Source organism: Pristis pectinata, chromosome 34 (assembly GCF_009764475.1).
Source record: "Pristis pectinata isolate sPriPec2 chromosome 34, sPriPec2.1.pri, whole genome shotgun sequence".
Taxonomy (NCBI): domain Eukaryota; kingdom Metazoa; phylum Chordata; class Chondrichthyes; order Rhinopristiformes; family Pristidae; genus Pristis; species Pristis pectinata.
The window spans coordinates 7299823-7315266 of NC_067438.1; the positions used below are offsets into that span (position 1 = coordinate 7299823).

General features: G+C 47.8%; 1 protein-coding gene across 6 annotated transcripts in view; it reads right to left on the reverse strand.

Annotated features, from left to right (window-relative positions):
* Window positions 1-15444, reverse strand: part of mgat1b (alpha-1,3-mannosyl-glycoprotein 2-beta-N-acetylglucosaminyltransferase b) — a 43853-nt gene that overhangs the window by 16579 nt on the left and 11830 nt on the right. The window contains exon 1 of one of the 6 annotated variants that reach the window (XM_052043950.1): window positions 11828-11923. The exons of 1 other annotated variant lie outside the window; for it this stretch is intronic. The gene's annotated coding sequence lies outside the window, so the exon portion shown is untranslated. Of the gene's footprint in view, window positions 1-1647; window positions 2030-3838; window positions 4121-7548; window positions 7708-10158; window positions 10286-11827; window positions 11924-15444 lie in introns of those variants that run through there. 4 more of the 6 variants (XM_052043947.1, XM_052043946.1, XM_052043949.1 and 1 more) reach the window with 4 other exon arrangements.

A 15444-nucleotide genomic window follows, 5' to 3' on the forward strand; every position in this document is an offset into this window, starting at 1 on the left:
GATCCTGACCTCCGGCGCTGTCTGTGTGTGGAGCTTGCACGTTCTCCCTGTGACCGCGTGGGTTATCAGATGCTCCAGTTTCCTCCCACATTGCAGAGACGTGCGGGTTGGTAGGTTAACCGGCCACTATAAATCGCCCCAAGTGTGTAGGTGAGTGGTAGAATGCAGGGGGAGTTGATGAGAATGTGAGGAGAATAAAAAACAAAATGGAATTAATGTAGGATTGTGGCACGTGACCTCTGGCTAATCACAGCTGGCTTGCATCATTTCCAAACCCCCATTCGCTTACCTGTAATGTATTGCAGGTACATTAACAATCTTTAAAAGGTACTTGGACAGGTACATGGATAGGAGAGATTTAGAGGGATATTGGCCAAACACCGACAGGTGGGACTAGCTTAGATGGGAAACTTGGTCGGCACAGACCAATTGGGCCGAAGGGCCCGTTTCCATGCTTTAAGTGGGTGGATGACGGTCAGGGTGGACTCGATGGGCTGAATGGCCTGCTTCTGTGCTGTATGACTCCAGGATCCCCCAACCAACATCACTAAAATATGGTCATTATTGTTGTTGGATCTTGCTCTGCTCATCTGTTCGGACATTTCCTACACTACAACAGTTACTACATTTCAGGAAATAGTCCACGAGCTGTGAAATCCCACAATGGTGAAAGTGCTGCAGGAAGGTTGGTCCTTACTTCATCCCTTTAAATGACACCACAGAACGTACATCCCTGGCTGAAAACTGAATCAAACCCCAGTGTGGAGCAGAGAATCTCCACGTCCATCGGCCACATTCCTGGAGGCAGTTCTGCACGACAATCTGTGCTGTCTAATGATGAGAGAGTTCAACAGCACAAGAGGAAGATGCACAACAATCACACATACAGGACAAAAAGCACACAGCGGAGGACCGCCAAAAAGAGAGCACACAGCAGACCAATAAAAAAGTGGAGAGTGGGCCAAAAAAAATGGACCATAGAAAAAACAGACAGCGGTCCAAAAGAAAAATACAGAGCTGCCCAGAGGACCAAAACCACAGTCATCAGTACATAGAATGAAAACCACATTTTGCCAAACACACAGATACTCACAGAACCAGAAAAGCCAACTGGATACACACAGAATACACAGCCAACTGGATACACACCACACAGAATCAGAGATTCACCCCAGCAATTACACCCCAACAGGCAGAACAACATACACTCAGGTAAACTTTCCACATTACACACAACAAAAGCACGATGATACTCAAATAAGGAGACAGAAAACACATACCCTTAGACTATTCCTATCTTTGTAAGAGCGCATGTGAAAGAGCGAAGGAAATAGAAAGCCACACAGACAACACAGCTATTACAGCTTCAAGTGAGCAGATTTCTCATGAAATGCTCACAAACAGGACAGAGACCTAATTACAGGAACTAGTGATAAAAGCCAGAGGAAGAACTGAAACTCACACTGGAGTTTTAAGAGGAACTAAGTCACCACCTGCACAGTATGCCGTAGAACCTGATCACGTACAGCAAGCAGTCTCTGTTCATGGGTGTCGGATTACTGATTAAAGGAGATTTGCTGGATGAAGATCTAAATCAGTTTTGTTCTGCTCGGAGCAAAAGGAACTTGTGACAAATGAGTTACTTACTGGGCGTATTTGAAAGAGAGCAAGGACTGTTCCTCATAGGTGAATGAGATTAATGCAGGAGCTCGCTGTCTTGGTCTGCTCACAGATGCTTGCAGTGAATACATTTCAGCACCGACACACAAGATAAGTGAATGAAGAGCCCAGGCTGCATTGGCAACACATCATATGGATCCCTGGATGATGGATCAGGCTTCTCAAGCTCTTGCTCCATGCCAATCGCACTGGCTGGAGAACTGGCAACCTTCCTGGTTCCGAGGATAGTCACTCTCGCCTCTGAGTCAGAAAGTCACAGGCTCAAGTCCGAGCACAAATATTCAGGCCAACACCCCTTAAGTGCCAGCACCGAGGAAGTGTTTCACATTACACAAACCAGCCTTCCCTCCAGTGACTGTGTCTACACTTCCCACTGCTCAGGAAAACAGCCAACATAATCAAAGACCCCTCCCACCCCGGTCATTCCCTCTTCTTCCCGCCTCCCGGAAGATACAAAAGCATGAAAGCACATACCGCCAGGTTCAAGGACAGCTTCTACCCCACTGTTATCACACGCATCAAAGGACCTCTCACGTGCTAAAAATTTCTTGATCTCCCAATCTACCTTGCACTTTATCTGTTTATCTGCACTGCACTTTCTCTGTGACTGCAACACTATATTCTGCATTCTGTTTTCTTTTTACTACCTCAGTGTACTTATGCATGGCAAAATCTGCCTGGATGGCACATGAACAAACATGTTTCACTGTATCTTGGAACACAGGACAATAATAATAAACCAATAGCATGTACAGAAGTTTTAAAACGGAGCCCCAACAGTTCTCAAAGAAGAATAGGGGAGTTCTCTCAGCTCTGTTGCCATCCATTCATCCCACAACCAGAGTCAGTTAAAGTAAAATTTACCCGGTGTTAGCACGTTGCCTTTTGTGGGAGCTTGCTGTGTGCAAACTGTTTTGAACATTACAACAGTAACCACACTTCAGAACTAGGTAATTTGCTGCAAAGTGTTTCGGGAGGCCACCTGCTGAGATGTTGCACAAGGTGAGGCCAGATGGGCAGTTATGAGAATCTAATCTGCCACTTCCCATTCTCTGCAGAGTTGCTGCTGTGGACTTTTGATTGGCGGACTGCGCTCTTGCACCGAAGACAGGCAGTCCATGCACGTGTCTGCCCCTGATCCAGAACAGCATCGTCAACGGAAAATTACAAGGATTTTATGACACTCAAGAAAATAGGAGCAGGCATAGGCCACTTGGCCCCTCAAACCTGCCCCACTATTTAATACGATCATGACTGATTTATGGTGGCCTCAACTCCTATTCCGTGCCATTTCTCCATACCCCTCCATTCCACCTATCAAAGACTTATCCACCTCCGCTTTAAGTACTTCTAGTGATTCAGCTTCTGCCGGGGAAGAGAATTCCAGAGATTCACCACCCTCTGCAAGAAGAAGTTTCTATGTACCTCGGTTTTAAACAACCAGCCCCCCATCTTGTAGTTATGTCCCCTTGTTCGAGGCTCTCCTGCCAGTGAAAACATTCCAGCACCTACCCCTGTCAAGCCCCTTACTACCTCATATGCTCAAATACGGTCACCCCTCATTCTTCTAAACTCCGAGGAATACAAGCCCAAACTATTTAGCCTCTCTTGGCGGGACAACCACCTCATCCCAGGAATTAGCCTGGTGAATGTCCTCTGTACTGCCTCCCATGCTGTTTTTTCAGTAAGGGGACCAAAACAGTACACGGTATTCCTGGTGAGGCCTCACCAACATCCTGTATAATTGCAACAAAGCCTCCCTATTTTTAAAATCCAACCACTCTGCAATGAAGGCCAAAATAAAGTTTGCCTTCTTAACTACTTGTTGGACCTGCCTGCTAGCTTTTGTGATTCATGCAGTAGAAGACTTAAGTCCCTCTGTACTTCACCCACTAGCAGTTACTCTCCACTTAGATAATAATCTGCCTTTCGATTTCTCTTATGACTTCACACTTCTCCACATTAAACTCCATTTCCCAGTCTTTAGCCCACTTACTCACTCTATCGATATCCCTTTGCAGAATCACAGTATCCTTATCATGACATGCCCTTCCACCTATTTTCCTATCATCAGCCAATTTGGAAACCTCACATACTGTTCCTTCCTCCAGGTCATTAATGAAGTGAACAACTGTGGGCCAAGAACTCCATTAGTTACCTCCTTCCAGTCTGAAAAGGACCCATTTATTCCAACTCTGTTTCCTAGGAGACAGCCAGTTTTCAATCCATTCTAACACGTCCTCCGATAGCATGGGCTTTTTATTCATGCACCAGCCTCCCGTGCAGCACCTTGTCAAATGCCTTTTGGACATCTAAACACACTGGATCCACAGGTTCCCCTTTGCCAACTCTCCCTGTTACATCCGCAAAGAATTCGAACAAATTTGTCAAAGGTGATTTGCCTTTCATAAAACCACATTGACTAGGTTTAATTATATTCAACTTTCCTCAACGTCACAAGTCAAAGTCGAATATATTATCACATGCACAAGTACACGTATGCACAGGTGCAATGAAAAACTTACTTGTAGCAGCATCTCAGAAGCAGCATTCACAAGAAAAACATAAATAAGTTATACACAATGTTTACAAGAAAGAATACAATTAGGTCAAACAAAAACAAGTCTATTTCAGTGCAAAGTGATCAAAGGATCATAGTGTTGCTAAACTGTAGTGATTAGGGTTGTGCTGCTTGGTTTAAGAACCGAATGGTTGAAGGGAAGTAGCTGTTCTTAAACCTGGTGGTGTGGGACTTCAGGCTTCTGTACCTCTGGCTCGACGGTTACTGCGAGAAGATGGCGCGGCCTGGATGGTGGGGATCTTTGATGATGAATGTTACCTTCTTGAGGCAGCGCCTCATGTAGATACTCCCGATGGTGGAGGAATGGGAAGGATGAGCCCGTGATGTATTGGGCTGAATCCAATACTCTCTACAGCTTTTTATGTTCCTGCGCATTCAAATTGCCGTAGCAGATCACGATGCAACCAGTCAGGATACTTTCAACAGTACATCTGTAGAAAGTTTGTTAGAATGTTCGGTGAGAAGCCGAACCCCTTCACCTCCTCAGAAAGTAAAGACACTGGCACGCCTTCCCTGTAATTACATCTACGTGCTGAGCCCAGGGCAGGTCATCTGATATGTTAATGCCCAACGCATAAATTATTAACTACAGTGTCTATAGACTGCCTTACAGCTTTCTCAGCTGTTGCACAGAATGCTAAGATTCAATAAAAGCACAAGAATGTTTAGAATCACATGAAGTACATTTAAGAGACATTTAGACAGGCACTTAAATAGACAAGGCATAGAGGGATACTGACCTAAGGTGAGCAAGTGAAATTAGTGTGGATGGGTATAAAGGTTGGAATGAAGGTGGTGCCCATTTCTGTACTGTACAATTCTATGACACTGCAGCATAATCCTAGGTCAAGGGCAGGAGAGTACAGGCCCCGGGATCCCAGTCACTCTGGCGCAATCCCAGCACACAGGCCCGGTGCTGGTGGGTGACACATTCAGGATCCCAGCCATTTCAGCACAATGTTAGTGCACAGGCCCGGAGTCCGACAGCGACTGACACTGGCTCCTGGTCACAACGGCATCATCCATGTTTAAAAACAACTCAAGAAACAGGAGCAGGAGTAGGCCACCATTTGACAAGATCTCGGCCTCTCCACAAAACCTCCTCTCCCTTGTACTTGGCAGTGCCTGTCCATCTGCGTCTTTTATATATTCAGTGACTCCACCTCCACAGCTCTCTGGGGTAGAGAACTCCACAGATTCTTGGCCTTCTGAGAGAAGAAATTCCTCCCCATCTTGGTCTGAAATGACAATCCCTCATTCTAAAATAATGCCTTTTAGTTCTATGTACTCTGACTAGGGGAAACAAGTTGCCCGTCAATCCCCCTCAGAATCTCATATGTTTCAATATAATCACCTTTTAGTCTTCCAGACACCAATAAGTAGAAGCCCAACGCGCTCCACCATTCTTCATATGTCAACCCCTTCATGCCAAGAGTCAACCTCATGAAGTTTCTCTTCACCGCCTCTAACACAAGCACATCCCTCTTTCACTATGGGGACCAAAGTGTAGACAATGCTCCAGATACCCTGTAAAGTTGCATCAAAACTTCTCTACTTTTATAGAGACACAAGAGGCTGGAATCTGGAGCAAGCAAGAAGCTGGGAGGAACTCAGCATGTCAGGCAGCATCCGTGGAGGGAAATGGACAGTCAACGTTTTTGGTCACTACCCTTCAGCTGGAGAGAGCGGTGTTGAGCAGTATAAAGGGGTGAAGAGGAAGATGTGGAGTAAGCAATAGGTGGATCCAGGTGAGGGGGGCGTGATAGGCAGACGGAGGAGGGAAGATTGGAAATAGCGACAGGAAGTGATCGGTGGAGGTGACGGGGGCTTCAGGTGATGGAACCTGACAGGAGAGGAAGGTGGAGCATGGAACCAAATAAGGGTGGGATGGGCAGATGGGGACGGTAGGGGGAGGAGACCCAGTGGGAGGGGTGACGGGCACATGGAGCAGGTGGAGGAGGGGAAACAAACGGGGTGATGGGGGGGCACTGGGGTGGGAGTGGGAGGAACCTGGTAGATCAGGAGGAGAGAGAGAGAGACGGGGGAGCAGTTTATCCGAAACTGGACTGTCCATTTCCCTCCACCCAAACTGTCTGACCCACCGAGTTTCTCCAGCTTTCAGTCTGTTTCTCTACTTTCATATTCCAGACCTCTTACAACGAAGGCAAACATTCCATAAGTCTTCTTAATTACTTGCTGTTCCTGCATGTCAACTTTTTGTGCTTCACATAATAAGACTCAGAGATCCCTTTGCACTCAACATTTTAAGTTCTAAGTTTTATTTACAGCGTGGTAACAGGCCCTTCCGGCCCAACGAGTCCGCGCCGCCCATTTTAAACCCTAATTAACCTACCCGTATGTCTTTGTAATGTGGCAGGAAATCGGAGCACCCGGAGGAAATCCACACAGACACAGGAGAACGTACAAACTCCTTTCAGACAGCAATGGGAATCGAACCCCGATCGCTGGCACTGTAATAGCGTCGCGCTAACCGCTACGCTACCGTGCCACCCACTTATTCCATTGTAGTCTTGTTCCATTTAAAATAATTGTTTCTTACAAGCTGTAAAGCTCTTTGTGACCTCCCCACAACTTCCGAACCCACCCCTTTCTCCATCAGGAGCAAATGTGCAAATGTGGCTACAGTACACCCAGTCCCAACATTGTCAGCAAAGAGTCCAAGTCAGAAACAAGCTCTGCATTCCATCTACTCCAGTTCAATAGCTTGGATCAGAGACCTGCCAGAGATGGACCCTACCTACTCCAGCACAATAGTGTGGGTCAGAGACTGGTTTGAGATGGGACCTCATCTACTCCAGCACAATCCCAGTATACGGTCCTAGTGTGGATCACAGAATTGGCTTGGAATCCCATCTACTCCAGCACAATCCCAGTATACAGTCCTAGTGTGTATCACAGTCTGGCTTGGAATCCCACCTACTCTAGCACAATCCCAGTGTGGTATAGCGACAGTCTTTGGATCCCAGTCCACACTTTTTTTTAAAAATGAAGCTACAGACAGCATGCCAGTGGACACAATCTCTGTCCGCGCCACATACACACTTCCGGTGACAACACGTAGTGAGCAGGAAACAATTCCTTGCTCTCCCTAACCCATCTGTAGGCTGCCATTGGCTGAGAGCTCTAGTTAAGCATCTTTGTGCTTTACAACCATTGCAAAAGATTAAAAGGCAGCATCAGTGAGGGAGCCTTAGATAATTGACACTAAACAGTTCTTCAGAGGGGCACTGCAGTGGCATCATAAATTAAAGAAATCTGGAACGTACCTCATAAAATCTGAAGGCAGAGGGAAGACAGGATAATTAGCTGCTAAAGCCGACACACATTCAAACTTCCACACTTTGAGACAAAGTACAGTCGGGTACACTGGCTGCCAAATGGGTCACAGTCCAGTGATCACAGCTTGCTCTTCATTGACAGACCCTGATCGATCTGAAAGCTTGCCTAACTAAGAGTGGAATTAAATAGTTTGAAACAAACAGCAGTTGGGGATGGGGGCGGTGGTATTGTGGAAGAAGTTGGTCTGTGCTCAGTGTTTTTTTTTTCGGATAATAGATTTAGCACGGAACTTTGAATGAGTGTGGTCTGCCCCTGCCTGTGTGAGGCCAGACAGAACTGCCTGGTCTGTCCAGTGGCTCCTCGTTCTGCTGTGTGTTTCCTTCCTCTTTGCTGACACTGCCCAGATAGCCTCCAGTACATTCCGCGCCCACCCCCCTCCCCCCAACCCCGATGATACAGTTCATGCCAACAATGTGCATTCAAACGGCACCTTTCATCTGGCTAAACATCCCAAGGGACTTGAGGGGGGAGAAATAAAGTCAAGCCTCACGATCTTCACAGTCACGTCACTGTTTGTGGGAGATTTCTACCACCTTTCCTGTATTACAAGAGGGGCCATGCTTCAGAAATAGTTCAATGGCTGTGAATTACTTTGGGAGATAAAATGGCAAAAGGGCGCCACAGGAATGGTCACGAGAATGGTTGACCAAAAGCAGGGCTCGAGAAAGGAGAGCAGGGAGTAGAGAGGGTGAGGGAAGGAACTCCAGAGCTGGAGGCACAGCTGCCGGCAATCGAGTGAAGGTAGCTGGGTCACGCTGGAGCACCTGGAGGGTTCAAGGGCTGGAGGCTGCAGGGACAGAGAGGGGCGAGGCCATGCAGAGATCCAAACACAAGGGAGAGAGTCCCCCTCCACACCTGCACCACCCTTCATTAACTGTGCAGTCAAAGAGTAACACAGCACAGAATCAGGCCATTCGGTCCACTGAGTCCGTGCTGACTATCAGGCACTCATTTGCGTTAATCCCATTTCATTCACCCCACCTCCCCCTCAGCTCCCTCCGGATCCTACCCCTCACCTACACACTGGGGGCAGTTTACAGCGGCCAATTAACCCACCAACCATGGGAGGAAACCGGAGCAGCAGAAGGAAACCTGCACAGTCACAGGGAGGACGTGCAAACTCCACACAGACAGGTCAGGGTTGAAGCTGGTTTGCTGGAGCAGTGAGGCAGCAGCTCTACGAGCTGCACCACTGTGCTGCCCCAGTTGCAGAAGTTAAACTGCATCAACCAACGGAACAGTACAAAATACTCCTGATGCTTGAAACCCAAAATAAAAAGAAACTGCTGGAAATACTCAGCATGTCCGGTCACACTTGGTTCGGAAACTTTGGCGCCACTTCTCTCTCCACAGGTGCTGCCTGATCTGCTGAGTAGCTCCAGTATTTTCTGCCCTTAACTCTATACAAACCACCCTTCTGGTCACTGCTGGAATGCACTGAGATTGTATGAACCCTCCCACAGTCAAATAAGTAAATGCATGGGAGTTTAACAGAGACCCCAAGTCCCTGCTGCCAGCCACTGAATGGATGCTGTTTGTGTGTGAGGGGGATGGCGAGAAAAGCAAGCAGCTCAACTGCACATGTCCACCCCATCCACAGTACACGGACAGCTGGTTGAGGTGGGAGGGCAGATACCAGAGGCTGGCTGGCTCCCATGAACTCAGAACTGTTTGGAGAATCAGTGACCACTACATAAACACAAGAGGAGCAGAATAATGATAAAGGGGGAGGCAAATTAGAAAGAACAGAATGTTAAACAAGTCTGGAAGTCATTAGGTTGCCGTCCAACTTGTCAACTACTTCATTTGAATAGTTTACTTAGTTTTCTTTCTAATTTAAGTTGAACACGACAGCAGAGGAACAGGCCCTTTGACCCACAATGCCAAATTAAACTAACCCCACCTGCCTGCATACGATCCATATCCTTCCAACCCCTACGTGTTCACCTGCCTGTCTAAATGTCTCTTAGACGTCACTATCGTACCCACTTCCACCACCTCCCCTGTCAGTACGTCCCGGGATCCTGGTCACTGTGACTGTCCTCTGACTTCCCGACTAGGCGTTACTCAACCTGGACCTGGATTGGGATTGGATCTGAGTGGGATCGGGAAAACTACACGGGAAGTGAGTCGGGTGCCATACAGCTCAGAAACAGGCCCTTCCGCCCCACCATATCCATGCTGATCCTTTTGCCCATCTAAAAGGACACTGGGTCCTGAATTTGTATGAGGGGGGGGATGGCAACTTCTCATTTACATACCTTGCAGTATGTTGGCAAAGCAGCCCGCCCCCAACATGCTCGATGAATGACCTAACTTTAAGGTTATGCTCAATGCCCAAGGAAATAAATATTCCCTCTTTATCTCGTCAAGTATTTTAATCATCTTAAAAGTAGAATGCCCTTAATCTTCTGTACTTAAGAGAACTATGAAACGGCCACTTAAAATGCACAACCTTGTACCATTGAAGTGAGACGTAGACTGCTGAGAGTTACTGACTGAGAGCAGCAAGTCACAAGCCTAGAGCAACAACTTACCACCACAGGAACTTGATGTCACAGGGTGGGGAACAGGAGCTGCCCATCCAGTTTCCTCACAGCAAGAGAAAAATAACAGGAGTGGGAGGAGAACAGGCAGGCTGTGTTCCCATTCGTCGGTTAGGATATCTGCAGATGCAGCATGTGAACCAGAGAGAGCAAACAATAAAGAAAGACTCGCACTTATCAGCACCTTTCACCACTTTTGTGCAGCGCAGTCAGTCCTGCAAGCTTGCACGCATAGTAGGATAACACAAGGAGCGATGTGATCCACTGAACCATGGCAGGAGCGTGTGGGCTGGGTCGCACAGCAAGCTTGGAGATACTTGCAATGTAGATGACACATGCCCAGAGGAAAGGCAAGCTGGTAGTTCTTAGAAGGAAACAGATTTTACTCCATCTGTGCTGGTTTCTCCCGGCTACGGTCCCTTCCTCAGTCTCCGACTCCAGACCGAGTACAGCTCAGCTGTCCGTGGGTTACCAACGTACATTCATAGAGTCATAGAGCAGGGAAACTGGTCCTCATAACAGGCAGTCCATTTTGACCTGCCTGCTCCTGTCCCACAGCCAGCTGGGTCCACGGCTGTGGATTCAAACGTCCATCTCCCTGCCCGCTTTGCCCTCTCTTGGGCCCAGCTACAGAGAGGGGTGAGGAAAAAGCAGCCACTGCCTCTCTAGAATTAGCCAAAGACACAGCAGCTGCAGTGCAGATAGGTGCTGGGGAGCAGCCGTGCCGGTGTTTGAACACAGAGGGAAGTAGCAGGGCACTGAGGCCTGAGGGGTCCACCCCTGAGCTTGTGGTTAAATCTCCAGAAGGGACGGTCACCTGGCCCTTGGTTCAGAGTCCTGAAGAGTCGGGGTCAGGTCAGGATCTACACAGGACCTTGGGCGGAGGGGAGGTGGTGGGGACTTGCATTGCCAGACAACTGGTCACCAATGCAACCCTGAAAATCAGCACCGCGGATCACAGCAAAAACCGTTGGAGAAATTCAGCGGGTCAGGCAGCATCCGTGGAGGCAAAAGAATGGTCAACGTTTGGGGTTGGGATCAGGACCCTATAACGTCGACCATCCCTTTGCCTCCACAGGTGCCTCCTGACCTCACCAAGTTCCTCCAGCGGTTTGTGTTCTTTCGCTGCAGGTTACAACATCTGCAGTCTCTCATGTCGCCACAACCTCCGCTGGGCAGTTGGACTAATCCAACCAAAGTTCACGCAGACCGGTGACGAGTCAGCTTGCAATTTGCTAACGGCAGCCACGTCCCCTCTACTCATTAACCCTGGGGGAGGAGTGGAGCTCTCTGGTGAGGGAGCCATAGCCAGGTGCTTCTGAGCACTGAGGACAGGCCTTTCTTTCACAAGCCTTTATTTATAGTGCAGTCACTGCCAGAACAAAACAGGCACAGCAACCAACTTTTGTGCACAAACAGAAACTTGTTTGCCAAATACAAATTGGAAGAACAACATCTCATCTTCAGCAGCTGATAACCCACATGCATGAACGTTGAACTTTCCCCAGGTGTTCTGCTCCAACACCCACTCACTGTCCACTCAGTTTTCTTCACCCTTTGGTCCCCCCCCCCCCACCCCCTCCATCTGCTCAACATTCTACCTCTCACTGCCTCTCGGTGTCTTGGCAAAGCAGCCGGCATAATTAGAGACCCCACCCACCTGGGTCATTCTCCCTTCTCTCCTCTTCCATCGGTAGAAGATACAGGAGCCTGAGGGCATGTACCACCAGGCTCAAGGACAGCTTCTATCCCACTGTGATAAGACTATTGAACGGTTCCTTTATACAATGAGATGGACTCTGACCTCATGATCTACCTTGTTGTGACCTTGCACTTTATTGCGCTGCACTTTCTCTGTAGCTGTGACACTTTACTCTGTACTGTTATTGTTTTTACCTGTACTACTTCAATGCACTCTGTACTAACTCAATGTAACTGCACTGTGTAATGAATTGACCTGTACGATTGGTTTGCAAGACAAGTTTTTCACTGGACCTCGGTACAAGTGACAATAATAAACCAATCCCAATACCCTCATCTGGTTCCACCTATCATCTGCCAGCCTCTGCCCCACCCCTCTTGTTCCGCTACATACCGACAATCTTTCCTCTTGCACCTCAGTCCAGTTGCAGGGTCTCCACCTGAAGTCAACATGCACCATTTCCTTCTACCGATGCTGCTCGATCTGCTGAGTTCTTTCAGAATTCTGTCTTTTTGTCCCAGACTCCAGCACCTGCAGTCTTATACTGACTGAGTAAATATTGACCTGGGAGTTGGAGGTGGGAGTGATGCTCGTGGAATAGAACATAGAGCATAGAACAGTACAGCACAATACAGGCCCTTCGGCCCACAATGTTGTGCCGACCTTTAAGCCTCGCCTAAGACTATCTAACACCTTCCTCCCACATATCCCTCTATTTTAAATTCCTCCATATACTTATCTAGTAACCTCTTGAATTTGACCAATGTACCTGCCTCCACCACCGCCCCAGGCAGCGCATTCCATGCTCCAACCACTCTCTGGGTAAAAAACCTTCCTGTGATATCCCCCTTGAACTTCCCGCCCATTACTTTAAAGCCATGCCCTCTTGTATTGAGCATTGGTGCTCTGGGAAAGAGGCGCTGCCTGTCCACTCTATCTATTCCTCTTAATATTTTGTACACCTCCATCATGTCTCCTCTCATCCTCGTTCTCTCCAAAGAGTAAAGCCCTAGCTCCCTTAGTCTCTCCTCATAATGCAATGAATGAAGGTGGGGTTTTAGATCCTCAGCTCCATGGAATGGACGATGTGTGTTTTACTTTCACCTGGGATGGCAGCCAATATCTGGGTGCAAATAGCTTACCCTAATGCCGTTCCTCTGGTGGTCTCATTATTTGTCCTTCAAACAGCATAATTCAAAGAAAATACCTGATGATCCTCACACTGCTTCTGGTATCACGCTGCCTACAACTGGTTACCTCAATCCTACAGAGGCGGAGTAAACACGCTTTGACTTAGAAGAGCTTTGTGATGTCACAGAGTCATACAGCACAGAAACAGGCCCTTCGGCCCATCACATCCATGCCCACCCATCGATACTAATCCTGCTTGCCAGCACTTGGTCCATAGCCTTGGTGATTCCACTGCTCTTCTTAAATCATAGTCATAGAACAGTACAGCACAATACAGGCCCTTCGGCCCACAATGTTGTGCCAACCTTTAAACCTCACCTAAGACTATCTAACCCCTTCCTCCCACATATCCCTCTATTTTAAATTCCTCCATATGCTTATCTAGTAACCTCTTGAATTTGACCAATGTACCTGCCTCCACCACCGCCCCAGGCAGTGCATTCCATGCCCCAACCACTCTTTGGGTAAAAAACCTTCCTCTGATATCTCCCCTGAACTTCCCGTCCATTACTTTAAAGCCATGCCCTCTTGTATTGAGCATTGGTGTCCTGGGAAAGAGGCGCTCGCTGTCCACTCTATCTATTCCTCTTAATATTTTGTACACCTCCAATGTTGTAAATGTTGGCGATCTGCCTTTACCACCCAGTGCGTTCCAGATTCCAACCACCCTCCAGGTGAAAAGGTTCCTCTTAGCTCCTCTCTCAATCTCTTACACCTTATCGTAAGCCTACGCCCTCTTGTTTTAGACACCTCAGCAATAGCAGAAAGTTTCCTACCATCTTCCTAATCTATGAACCTCATAATACTGTATACCTCTGTTAGGTTTCCTCTGCTTCTCTGCTCCAAGAAAAAAAAACAGCAGCCTATTCAGTGTCATAACCGAAATGCTCCATCCCAGGCAACATCCTGTGAATTTGTTCTGCACCCTCATCCCCCACAGAAAAAGCAAAACAGAAGACTTGGTCACTGACTTCAGGAAGGCGGGCAGTGTACATGCTCCTGTTTACATCAACGGTGCTGAGGTCAAGAGGGTTGAAAGCTTCAAGTTCCTAGGAGTGAACATCAGCAATAGCCTGTCCTGGTCCAACCACGGAGATGCCATGGCCAAGAAAGCTCACCAGTGCCTCTACTTCCTCAGGAAGCTAAAGAAATTTGGCATGTCCACTTTGACCCCCACCAATTTTTTTTTTATCGATGCACCATAGAGAGCATCCTATCTGGATGCATCCCGGCTTGGTACGGCAACTGCTCTGCCCAGGACCGCAAGAAACTGCAGAGAGTTATGGACACTGCTCAGCATATCACGGAAACCAGCCTCCCCTCTGTGGACTCTGTCTACACTGCTTGCTGCCTCGGTGAAGCAGCCAACATAATCAAAGACCCCACCCACCCCAGACATTCTCTCTCCTCCCCACCCCAACAGGGAGAAGATATAAAAGCCTGAAGGCACGTACCACCAGGATCAAGCACAGCTTCTATCCCACTTAGGACTATTGAATGGTTCCCTAGTACGATAAGATGGACTCTTGACCTCACAATCTACCTCGTCATGACCTTGCACTGTATTATCTACGTGCACTGCACTTTCTCTGTGACTGTAACATTATATTCTACATTCAGTTATTGCTTTTCCCTTGTACTGCCTCAGTGCACTGTTGTAATGAAATGATCTGTATGGACTGCATGCAAAACAAAGCTTTTCACTGTACCTTGGTACATGTGACAATAATAAACCAATTTACCAACCCCCCGACCCCTGGTGCAATCACGTCCCTCCTAGTGTGACAAACAGAACTGTACACAGTACGTTCTGAGGTTTAGAAACCCACTGCCAAAATGCAAGTTTCTTTATCTTTCTTGCCCTGTGCACATAAACTACCCAAACCCTTATTTGGCCTCCAGTCTGTGTTTGCTTGATACTGGCCATTTACTCTCTCAAACACCTTCTACACCTGATCCCACACACGATGAAAGAATTATTTCTCAGAGACGGACTTGAGCTCTAAAGCACTTTCCTGGAATGTAACAAATGTCCTAAGTAGGAGGCTTTAAGAGCTGAATCACCACTATCGGGAATGTGTTGCAAGGCTGCTGACTTGTCAGATCATTATCTCAACAGTGGCAGAGTACAGAGTTGGGGGTGGCGGGCAGGCTCCTGAATTGCTAGGGTCTGTGCTAAGGGGCAGGCACGGTAATGTAGCGATTAGCGTAACGCTTTACAGCGCCAGCGACCCGGGTTCAATTCCGGCCACTGTCGGTAAGGAGTTTGTACGTTCTCCTCGTGTCTGCGTGGGTTTCCTCCAGGTGCTCTGGTTTCCTCCCACATTCCAAAGATGTATGGGTTAGGAAGTTGTGAGCATGCTATGTTGGCGCCGGAAATGTGG